The sequence below is a fragment of the Echiichthys vipera genome (genome assembly GCF_963691815.1).
Source record: "Echiichthys vipera genome assembly, chromosome: 16".
Classification (NCBI taxonomy): domain Eukaryota; kingdom Metazoa; phylum Chordata; class Actinopteri; order Perciformes; family Trachinidae; genus Echiichthys; species Echiichthys vipera.
In genome coordinates this window covers 15563663-15576657 of record NC_139841.1, presented here as the reverse complement: position 1 = coordinate 15576657, position 12995 = coordinate 15563663, and the positions used below count along the sequence as shown (strand labels likewise).

Sequence of the window (12995 nt, the reverse complement as noted above, 5' to 3'; positions counted from 1 at the left end):
TTAATTTTCTCTCCCAACCCCCCTACTTCTTCATCTGTGCAGCTTTAGCAGGAGCTGATCAGTGACTCCATTCATTCCAGGTCAATTTGAGCAGTGTGCTCGATATGGCCGTTTCATTACACACTTCCTTCCTGTCTGTCTCTCCGACGCTGGGGAGAAGACGGAGGGGCCAAGTGGGAGAAAGGAAGGAACAGGCGGAGAAAGGGAAGGAGAGAGCGAGAGAGAGAGCAAGAGAGCGAGAGAGAGAGAGAGAGAGAGAGAGAGAGAGAGAGAGAGAGAGAGAGAGAGAGAGAGAAGAGGAAGGGTGGGATTGAATGACAGAAAAACTGGGAGAAAAAGTGTAAAAGGGGGGTAGAGGCAAGGGAGGGAAAGGTGAAAATGAACAGAATGAGGGTGAAGAGAGGGAGATAATAAGTGCAATACGATGTGTGAGTGTGTGGGGCGGAGGGTGAGAGACTAGGAAGATAGAAATCAGGATGACATACAGGAGTGAGAGATACAGAAAATGGCTGAATGACAGGATGTGACTGAGTTTGATAAAAATAATGGAGTCATAAGGTAGGACATACAAAGCAGAAGAAAGGGAGCACAAGTGAATAGTGAAGAATAGAAACGGCAAGGGATGAAAGAAAGCAGGAAACTCAGAAGGACAAAAATGGATGATTGGAGAAAGGGGGAGACAGGAAGGAAGGAAGGAAGGAAGGGGAAGCAGAGGCAGGGTGTGAAATGAACAAGAGAAAGAAAGAAGGGATGAAGAGAAGTAAAGGGAGACAAAGAAAAGCCTGTGTAGACATGGCTGAAATAATTAATTTCAACTGTCTTTTTTATGCTTTCTAAAAAAAAAATTAAATTAATATTAAAACAAACTTTACCTAGCCAAAGGAACAGGACTTGTATTTAATAATTAACGGTTCATTATCATGAAAAAAATTCCTACATTTTTAAAGCTCTAGTCGGTCATTCAGATTGTCTTGCCCACAGCCATCTCCATTAAAACCAAAGACCTTTACACACCTGGGGCATGATAAATAAATGACACAAAAATGCAAAATGCTTGCATGGGAATATTCATAACAGTGATGTGCTTGGACTGCCAGATCCGTTCAACAGTTACACAGTCTAAAGCTTCTACTGTCACAGGTAAGAGTGGAGTAAGTGGATCTGGTATGTGCTGCCTATGTCAAAGTTGAGAGGAGTAAAGTTTGCTGTTTTGGACTACAGAGCTTCGGTGTTGTTGTGTAGTAATCCTCATGACTGTATTTTGCAGACTGTATTGTGAAAGCGCAGAAAAAGCAACCTTGTTACGGAAAAAATATATTGTTTTATGTACAATTCTTTGTGAAAGTACCAAGCCCCAACCCCATCGGTTGATCCAGTACAGAAGTGCCGAAAATTGCAGTTCGCAGAGCGGCAACTAGGGGCAGGTTTTCATTATTGAACAATTTTTTCATTGACCTCCATGTTAAACGGGCCGTTTTCACAGCATTATTACACCTGTTTAAGGCCTGGTACTAAAAAGGTTAAAATGTATTTTTTAAAATTAGGGGCACAGCCTCTTGAGTGACAGCTAGCTGCTGGCCCTTCCTTCGCCTTAGAGGTGTACGTCAGTCAGATGGACGGAGCTCCCTCCACCCAACGTCACATACATGCCCTATTTTGGTAAGAGGAAATGAGGTAGAGTTATAGTCTGACAAGATGGCAACTCCCGTAGGCGAGTACGATTGAAATCAAGTTGAGAGAACAGACGTCGACAGAGACACTATGTCCATTTTTTTCCCAGTCTATGGAAGGTACTCACAAACTTACTATAATGTAAATATGCCCCTTGTGTAAAGATTTATAGATTTGAATGATTATCCCAATCAATTCAAACCAATTTTCAAAAAGGAATGTCAAATTACATGAGGAACTTTAAAACAACAACAACAACCACAACAACAACATACATGTAGCTCTGAAACTTATTTTTGGATGGTTCCAAGATGCAAATAAAGTCCAGGTTTAAAAAATAAAGTGCAATGACACCCTTCTCTAGCTGACGTCTGGCATCTCACTATGTCGATCAGTAAAACACTCTTTTTCAAGCTGTGATTCTTATTAAATTATTCTGCCTCGCCTCCTCACTTCATCGTCTTTCTCCTTCAGTTTCTTTTGTGTGAGTCCAAGTGTTCAACTTAACAGTCATGGTCACTAACAAGCAAGAATCATTAAAAAAAAAAAAATCAACCAGCAATTAGGTCACTTTTTTAACCTCAGTTCTTAATTGAACTCTGTGCCAAAAGAACCAAAACAATATGTGACTAAGAAACTACATCTCCTTTGTGTTTGTGTGTGTGTTTGTGTGTGAGGAAAGCATTATATTGCAACAAGGCATGAGACAAAGGAGGGAGAAGAGAGCGCGAGAGAGAGAGAGAGATTCAGCATCAACTTTTTCCCCTGGGATTGGTCGCCATGGCTACGGAAGCATTTTCAGTTGAACGTGGGACAAACATAAAGAAGAGGGCGAGAGACACACAGAAGACAAAGAGAGAGATAACATGGTAGCATAGATATATTGAGCATGAAGTGCACAAGTGCGTTAATGTAGATGGTAGAAGTATATTAAACCGAAGATTAAAATAGAGATTTTTGGAAAGGCAGATTACAACAGTGCATCAATGTATTAAAAAACTTTCAGGATGCAATTACAAAAACACTTCTGCCTTATGTCATATAGCACTGTAGCTAGGTAACCACAAGTTACTTGATCTCCAACAGAAAACACACAAGACGGCAGGAAAAAGCTGTGACCAAATACTCAATTAACTCCAATGGAAAACAGAGACCAATGAGAACAAACAGCATCAAGAGACTATAACATCTCATCTTACAACCACACAATCAGACTCCATCTATATTTCAAAAGCTACGGAAAACTGTGACAATGGGCCGTCATGATCTAAGATTAGTAGAGGGCACTTTTAATGAGGAGGAGGGCACAAAGGGATCGTGTTTCCATGCTGGCAGACTAACCAGGGTATCACCTGAGGGCAATTTGTCCAAATTCTGTAACAAACCTAGAGGAGGAGGAAGTGAACCTGGGCATCAAATTCTTAATAACATCTTTTATGTTACACAGCATGTCATTGTTCAGGTTTGATTGACAAGCAGCCATAAACATTGATAAAGGAATATATCTTTTAACTAATAAATAAGTCCCTTTCTCTTCCCTCTAAATGACTGATTTGGGGATTGTTATATTGTGGCATGACTTTGCCAAATTTAACTTGTATCAGTGGTTTGTTGATATTTACTCTGTTTCTGAAAACAGTAAACGGACAAAAATTGTGCCCAACACAGGAAACGATCGTCTCATTTTTCCTCTGCAATAGGTTTGTCAATATTTGCATAAAGTACAGCCAATGTTACTGGTCATGAATTATTTATGGTGACTAAAGGAAAGAGACTTGTAAGGTTTGGTTCTGCTTGACAGTGTTGTCATGGACCTACCATATGTGTGTTAGAGAGAGAGCAAAAGAGCGAGAGAGCGAGAGAGAGAGAGAGAGAGAGAGAGAGAGAGAGAGAGAGAGAGAGAGAGAGAGAGAGAGTGAGAGAGATGCGCTCTGCTGAGCTCACCGGCAAAGTCACTGCTTTCTCAAGGACACTGCGGCTAAGGGGCAAGAAAGACAAGGAATGACACTCGGGAAGAGAAGGCAAGAAGGAGGGGCAGAAATATATAAAGAAATGAGCAGAGAAAAAAACTGAAATAATGAGAGTGGAGGAGGCAGCAGATGAGTAAAGTGTGACAAAAAGAGGGGGAGATGGAAAGAAGAGAAGCTGGGCTTCTACTGTACGCATATGAAAGTGAAAATATTTCTTATCACAAAAAAGTATAAAAGTCAGTTGCGAAACCAAAAAACATAATTTGGCTTATCACCTTAAATATGTTAGATACAAACTAGTGACTGTCATTGTCATTATGATCAATTAATATAACAATGATTCTTTTTAGTTTAATCAGTTAATCACTTAGTCTAAAAATGCCAATCCCAGTTAACCAGAGCTCAAAGTAACATCTTCAATTTACACGCTTAAATCACGCTAACATATTGTATTTTGGTTTAAAAAAAGTATTTTAATTATATATTTGTAATCAAAGTTGTTGTCAGTTTATGTCCGTATAGATTTTCGTGTAAGGGATGGGCAATGTCATAGTATACCGTACATCATCAGAACAATGTAAAAATGTCTGAGTATTTATTTTTCTATATCTTCTATCTATGTCAAAAAGCCACCGGCCCAACTGTATTAGTGCAATATTTATGTCATTTGAACAAGGCTTTACGTTCAGATCCTCTCAAGTTGTGTTAATTTTGCATTTAAGTTCCTACTACTACCTACCAAGTCATTTTAATTGGTCCTGTGTAAATAGAAATAGAATGGCATGCAAAGAGTTTATTGGTTATCCTATACTGTATTTTTTTTTTTTTTTATACCTACCTTGTGTTTTTGTAAGCTGCTGGAAATTCAATTTCCTTGTGGAAGTCATCACAAAGGGATTAATAAAGAGAAGTCTAAGTCTGAGAAGTCTAAGTCTAAAACATTGAAACCCCTTAATTATATGGATGGGTTCATCACTTTGGGAAAGACTGAGCTGGCAAATAGTGCAACAAAGTTGCAACAAAGTTGCAAAGGAATGTCTGGATTTCAATGTCTTAAGTACATAATATCATTAAAAGATTCAGAGAATCATAAGAAATCCATGTACGCGAGGGACAAGACTTAAAACCAATATTGGATGTTGGTGATCATCAGGCCCTCAGACGGCACTGCATTAAAAACAGACACGCTTCTGTAGTGGACATCACTGAATGGGCTCAGGAACACTTCCAAAAACCATCGCCTGTAACCACAGTTCATCATCCACAAATGCAGGTTGAAAATCTACCATGCAAAGAGGAAACTGTATATAAATCAGATCCAGTAACACTGCCGCCTTCTCTGGGCCGGAACTCATTTAAAATAGACTGAGGTAAAGTGTAAAACTGTGGTGCTGTGGTCTGACGAGTCAAAAATGTCCTTGGAAATCATGGACACTGCATTCCCAAATTTAAGAGGAGAGGGACCATCTGGCTTGTCATCAGCACACAGTTCAAAAGCCAGCATCTGTGATGGAATGGGGGGGGGGGGGGGGGGTGCATCAGCGCACATTGAATGGGTAAACTGCACATTTGTGAAGACGCCATTAATGCTGAATCATTTATACAGGTTTTGGACCAACACATGCTGCCAGGTGGACAATATATTTTTCAGGGAAGGCCTTGCCTATTTTAACAAGACAATGCCAAACCACATTCTGCACATTACAACAGCATGGCTCTGTATTAAAAGAGTCCGGATGCTAAACTGGTCCACTTGCAGTCCTGACTTAAATAACTTAAATAAGTAAAATACGACAAAGAAGACGTCAAACTCTTGAGTAGCTGGATTTCTACATCAAGCAGGAGAAGAGAGTTGTATTTAATTTACACAGGAGTATAAAAATATAGGCTTTACCTTGTGTATTTACAGAATTACCAGAAAACATGCCATATTGTCATATATAGTGCTACTAAGATATGAAATTACCTACATTTGCCAACACAGAGAGCCCACTGTGCAGTACAGGACATGTGGTATAGTTATGTTATGCACATTCAGAAGCCTTTTCTGACTGGTTCAGTCTCACCAGTGATCCACTAAAATCTCTACAGCAATCAATTATTTACACATAAACACACAGACGCAGACCCCAAAACACTCCCACTGAGATGATAGTGGGGAAGGCCGCTGGGTGAATTGCATAAAAGCTACTTAACATACCTAAGTAGGCAGTTTACCAAAGCAGTGAGTGAACTCGGAAACCACTTGGACCGCAGCCCCCAGCCAGCTGTGATCAAAAAATGTGTGTAACCTAAAGGCATCCTCTAGACCACACGGTGAAAGTGGCACTTGTGTTTATTCAGGTAAACATAAGGCGATATGTGCATAGATGGGTGCAGAATATATACAGAGATACAGACTATGAGATAAGACTGGATTTTTTTATTCTCTTCACTCACCTTCCTCTGTTCTCCAATCTGTTTATCTGCCCACTATTCTTTCAGCGTCTGTCAGCCAGTGTGTGTGTGTGTGTGTGTGTGTGTGTGTGTGTCTGGAGTCACAGAGGAGGCAGGGTTCAGCACCTGAGAAGACAAAAGTTCAAAGGTCAGTTAACATCAGTGTGATAGCACTTAAGGATCATGTTCAGCTTGACTTCAGGGACACTCTGAAAGGGGGAGTAAAAACATAGTAATGCAAGTATCATACATTTCCTCGTGCCCATGCAAACAAAATCATGCACAAGCACACTCCATTGCTATATATCTAAGGCAAAAGAGAGAGCTGAATAGACACTGAAAGATGATGGGGTTGAAAGAGTAAAGCCTCTGTTAGGCTAGTGCATATTTAATCTCTGTGTGATAAGAGTAATTATTTTGCATTGAAGTATGACTGATTCACTTATGCAAATAACAGACCCTCATTGATGTATTCCTATTTCTTCTCCTTCCTGAAAACATCACCAGAGAGTGCAGCGAAGAACTAGTGAGTGCAGGGGGGACAGGACCGAAGGATCAAGTGCTGGCAAAAGAAAATATTGTAAGGAAGCCCGGATGAGTTAAACAAGAGACCTTCAGAAGGGTGAGAAACTGAATTAACACACAGAAGTGCATAAACACTCAAGAACCAGTTAATTGAGACCATGCCCTGTAGAGGAAGTGCGCCCTTCCTTCTAATTTGCATCTGTACTGCCACATAAATACATCCATTCCATTCCCACATTTGCTTACCATGCAAACAGATTACAGAAAATAAACCTGAACACATAGCATTGTAACACAGATTTCGCTGTACTTTAATCCTCTAGGCCATGTTTGACTTTGAGAAAATCTGCCTATTAGCTTGCTGAAAAAAAGCTTGTCTTAGGGCACACTCACACTGTCTGTCTGTACCATGCCCCATGCTTTAGGGCACTTGTCCCCCCCCCCACCTCTCCCCCCGCGCCCTAGGCCCATTTGTACTCACACTGCCTGGGCCTCGCACGAATGCTTCTTGCCTGCCTATACGTCATCACGCCGTAACACGTCACACGCATTGATTGACGTCATCGCGATGCGTCACTTTGTTTACAAATCTTTCCATAGACCTCAGAGTTTTTGTGCGTCTTGTCCGACTGTTTTTGAATATTTTCATCCGACCAAATCTGCAGTAAACACTTCACCTCCGCATCACACCAACGTGAACCTTTCGCCGCCATTGTTTTAGATGTCCGCGCATAGTCCGTCTTTTTTTTTTTTATATATGTCGAACAGGCACACATAAAATTACGTAGGCCTCGTGCTTGTACCTGTGTGCACACTCGTGCTCGTACAAGTGCAAACGTGCTTTACAAAAGCCCACCTCTCCCAAATGATCCGTGGCCGGCAAGCGGGCCGCAGCTAGGCGCGGTACGGTTGCACTCACACTGGTCAAACAAACTAGACTTTACCCGTAAAACCTGTTTGGGCACGGTACGGATGGAGAGTGTGAGTGCGACCTAAGGCACAGCTGACCCATTCTTCTTTTATATGTGCAGCATGGCACAGGAAAGTTGTTTACTTTAATTCATTGTGATGGAAGTGTGATGTATAACCATACCGCAATAAGCACTATAAGCTAAAACATCTTTAGTCACCATTACTTTCAGTTATCAAATAATCTTGTTGGGTTTAATTTGCATTTTGCACTATTGTAACAACAGCCCTGATTGATGGAATACTGGGAAATATTAAATGTTATGCTTTGCTCATTATTTAAAGGAGGCATTAAGGACTTCCTGAAATAGCAAGAATGCTAACACACCATATACAGTGTATTACAATCATGCATAAAACACTTTGTGATCACATGTCCCTCCTGTGTAGCGAATGATGATCTTGACAAACCTGATTCACAGGTTGTGGTGTACCCTCCTACAAATATGAGACATAGTCACACAGCCAAGAAAATCAGAGCAGAACAAATCTACAGCATTTCCTTTGTGTTGTTTGGGGAAGAGGTTACACCTTGTATACAAGAGCATAACTAAGATGGGTGTTGGTGTAATGGAGGTAATGTTGTGGTTTTCAAGACAAACTGGTTCTCAGTTACTTTCCGATGCAAGTCACACACACACACACAAATCAGACTTACAATAACACTGCATATGGTACAAAAACAATCTTCCTGTTCAACAAGAAAACGGTGGTATGAGAAATGGAAGCATCATAATGTATCTATTCTCACACAGACTTGCAGTGCATCCGGAAAGTATTCACAGCGCGAAAACGTGAAAAAGTGAAACGCTGCTTTCCGGATGCACTGTATTCCATTTCATTACACCATTTTCTGGGTGTGTTTTATTTAGTAAAATCGACAGTTGGACAGTTGGCAAAAAAGATGCAATAAGAGGGGTGTGCATAAAAATGGAGGTTGGAGAGAGTTGTCATTTGTTAAAGTTTGTCTTATTTTTATTTTATTTTTAAAACACTGTAGGTGGTATCTGAAAGAATTTATGACATACAATAAAAAGGGTATACTACTCAGCATAAGGTGTATTTGACAGTAGGGCTGGGCAATGATTCGATATAATCGTTTATTGACTTTCAATGGAATCATATCGTAATAAAAATGTATATCGAATTATCGTGATAAAAAGTTACGTCATCTAAAGAAAATAAGCACACTAATCCGATGTGGAAGACTTTATATTTTGCACTATAAAGTAAAGAGTATTTTGTTGTTACATATTAAATTCAAATTTATTTTTATTCACATATACTGTAGGCTAATTGCATGACATATGAATCAAATGGCAAACACACCCTCTGTATAAAGCCACTGAATTGAGAGATGGTAATATTATATGTAAACATAATCTCTATCTAGTTATTTTTAACAGAAATTCTGGCAGAGGTATAAGGCAGAGGTAAATTGGGGTACATGTAGATAAGGCTTAAAAATCATTAAGCCACGGTGAATCAATGTAAAGATGGGGAGTATAACAAAAATATCACAGATTTGTATTTTCTTTCCTCTGTAGCACAGCCCTTGAGAGAGACAGGTTAATGGAGACATACTGTCAGATAATGGTCTCCAGTGACACGTGTTCTCAATAGAGAGCTCACGAGAAAGAAAAATAAACCTTCAGACGACAGCAATATCTAATTTGCCGATCCTTCACATCTCATTTGCAAACCATTACTGATACTGAGAAATAAGAAGCTAGGTGTCACACTGAGAAGCAGTGGTGCAGTGGAGCATACACAAAGACATAATTTTATGCCACAATAAGAACCTGACTCGGTGCATAAAACGCAACCTGTAAGAAATTGAGCTTGTTAGTGACAGATTGCCAGTGTCCCTGATTTTCATTTTTTTTAATCGTAGAAGCCTGGGAGAAATGTAACTACATTGTGAAAATATAAAAGGAGACAAAACATGGAAATCTACACAAAAAAACATGAGCTTACACAAGTTTACAGGCCATAACGATCACAGATATTGACGGGTTTCTTTTATCACTTGTCCATCTGAACATCTACTAATGCATTGTGGTCCCTATGCTGCATTAGACCCCCTTCCTGCTTGGTAAGAAAAAAAGGGCAGAACACTCGCTGCACCTCCTTGAATAAGGCTAAGCACTCTCCAGCTCTGTGATGAGTCAACCCCACCATTAAGCTGTTCATTTCCACATGCATTAATAGGAGCATTCTCAACCAAAGCACCGGGATACATGGGATACATTTCACAACCTTTCGACCTTCACATTGTCAGAGCGCTATGATCGGATTCTTGCGAGCACAGCTGCCTTCGCAATACCTTCGTCTCTGGTGAATCACTCAGAGCTTTCCTCATCAAAGGGACTGTTTAAACAGCTGGAGCTCTCACAGTATAATGTGTGGGGATGTAGCCATTAGCCAGACAAGTAGTAGGGAGCTACTGCCAATAATAATAAACTTTATGAAGTGGTGGATGTTTGAAGCAAACGGGAACTTTGAAAACATTTTTAAATCTTTAAAACCTGCCCCAAACATTATGGACCATACTGTAGGGGTGTAAGAAAATATGGATACAATAATTTTATTCATATCAATGTCATTAGCGATTGCCTTGCCATTGGTTTGATTCAACTCAATTATTGATTCCTGATCAATTTTCTGTAGGCCTACATAGATTTTCAGCGTCAACGCAACTGTTTTATGTCTGAACACAGTGAAGCAGTAACTTTATTATTCACATAGACCAATTTCTGCTGTGCGATGCCCACCCCTAGGCTATATTATGTCTTTGTAATACTGTATCAATTCTCAAAAGTGCTGTATCAATTTTTCATTCATAGTCAGCCATTTGACTCTTTCACTCTTACACCACACCTTATGACAGTTTTCCTAAAATTAGAAAACATATATTGAATCAGAACCCCCTGTATCATGATACATATTAAATTGCCAGATTTTTGCCAATATACTGTAGAGCCCTACAATACCATTACATCACAGCCACGGTCAGCTCTACAGTAATGGACATTTCAAATATATATTTTCATAATACATCAAAACTATTAAAGTAATTTGTACTGTCATTCTCCTGAACCTCAGTATAACAGAAGGTGTCCTACTCAACGGTTTCCTGCCTTAGTACAGTGTTACAGTTGGTACATTGCTGTTATCTACTGTTATTTTACAATGAAAATGTGTTGTCTCTAACCACCCTGTTTGGTACTGTGCTCCAGGTCTTATTATTATCATCAAGCTATCTAGTCATTTCTTTATCACAATCTTGATAAAATGATTTTATTAATATTGCAGTCAGTTAAAATGTGGTAAGTGAGAGTTTCTCTAGCTTTAAGCCTTGAGGCCTACTGTAAGTGAGACCGAAGTGTCAAGGGAAGCACATTAGTTGATCTCACTGTGAACCACCGGAGTGCTTTCATGAAATAAAAATATAATAGACCATTCTGTTTCATTCTAAATTAGTTTTGCTATTCAATTGAAGAAATACAATTAAAATAACAATCCCTTTTTTAATATTCATACACTCTAATAGTAATTATGATGTTGGAGTATGCCTAACCTCGTTCTCAATTCAAAAATATAACATGTAAGCCTAATCCAGATAATCTCCATTATAAATCATTTTCATTACAGAGAGGCTCCTGCATACACGCTTCCTATTTTCATGCGTTTTAAAACATAAAGGACAATTTTCTGAATGAATTCACTTCTAAGTCTTCTGAGATCAGTATGTTTATGTATGTGCGTGTGGGTTAGAGTCTGTGCATTTCCTAGTCCGAGGTGAAGGTAGCAAGATAATTCAAAATGTCTCAGATATAAAACATACACAGGCGTACACCCACAGATGCCATACGGAAAGATTGCAGTGCATTGCCTAAGAGGAACTAAGCCCTTAACCAATAAATGCACACAAGCAAGCATGGCACACACATACACTCAGAGGAGGAAGCCCTAGAATTGGTTCTCTCTTTCTATATGAGGCAGGCTGGCCCGTAGATCTCCACTGACTTAGCCATTCCAATCAGGAAACAACTAGAGGGTGAAGGGTGCGATGGGTTGCAGCTGAATGGAGTGCGGTTAAGGGATAGGTGTGAAGACAGAAAGACCTGGTTTGTGTACAAATGTCCTTAATAAAAAAATTTGTTTCCAGGTACAGCAAGACATAGAGTGCAGCAGTGAAATAGGATGATAAATGGTGAGAAATGAAGATGCTGATACACGCCTCATGCACAGTGAAAGAGGTAGAGCGTGCGGTTGGGAGGGGAACCGTAGGAGGGAGGTGAGAAGGGAAGTGGGGACAGAGTTAGAGGTGACAGGGAGTTTCCAGGTTCAGCCTGTTGTTCTTCATTCCTGTGTGTGGCCTTCCACAATAAAAGCAATTTAAGCTTACGCAGATGCAGCAGCCAGTAATTTGCTAGCTGACTGCATTTCTTTATTCCCAGGAGCAAGTGTTTATAGAAATCAAATAGCTGTCTCTTGTGAAAGAAATCATCTAGCTTTTGAGTTTGAGAATAGACTGCTTACCTATTCTACCACGCATAACAAAGGAATAGGCTTAAAATTACAAGGCTGTACTGCAGGTATAGAGCAACAAATATTATAGAGAATAACTATGAACGCTTTCGCTGTTACACACACACACACACATAAACAAAAAGGACACACTCTGTTTGTATATTGGGTTTGGATTGAAATAAAAGCCCCCAAATCTCTTAAGGCCCAAAGCCCAATTAGAAAAGGAAACATTTCAATTTAGAAAACAATGTAATGCCTTTTCAGCACTGTATCTTTGCATTATTGATCAAAAGGTTCCTCTACCCTTTGTTCTGCAAAAGTAAGAAAAATAGATGCCATCTGTACTTAGTGAAGTTGTGGTGCAGCAACTTTTTGTTTGCTTTTCTAAAATGTTCCTTATGGAACATGGACAGCCATATCAAATCAGTTAGAGATGTCCTTTTGGTGCTAAAAAAACTTTAGTGCAACATGAACATAACGTCCAAGGATCAGAATGTAAAGTGTCATCTAAATTATGTTAATATTGCTGTAACACAGTTCCACTGCTATAAAAGCTATAGTTTTCTGATAATATATAGGCTATTGGCATATCGCCCAGCCCTTTTATTAACAACGCCACCATCAATACATCCATGCATAAAGTCTGCAAAGTACACACACAAGTACACGCACAAAGCAAGCCCCAGTCATTGGTTTTGAGCTGGCATCCACAAAGACACCTCTGTTTCAAACACCACTAAAGACCCTTCTATGTTATCAATACAGTTCCAACAATTGGTGCTGGTTTGTGGGCACACTTGTGTCTAGGCATAGGTCCCTAAAATCACAAATGAGTTTGCGTTCAGCGCTTGTTTAACACTAACCCATTCTGCAGCAGAGCATACACAC

At 39.7% G+C, this 12995-nt stretch overlaps 1 protein-coding gene across 2 annotated transcripts in view; it reads right to left on the bottom strand.

Annotated features, from left to right (window-relative positions):
- The window catches only part of strbp (spermatid perinuclear RNA binding protein), a 73363-nt gene that overhangs the window by 40673 nt on the left and 19695 nt on the right, over positions 1-12995 (bottom strand). For both annotated transcript variants that reach the window (XM_083930247.1, XM_083930246.1), the window contains exon 2: positions 6081-6203. The gene's annotated coding sequence lies outside the window, so the exon portion shown is untranslated. The remainder of the gene's footprint in view (positions 1-6080; positions 6204-12995) is intronic.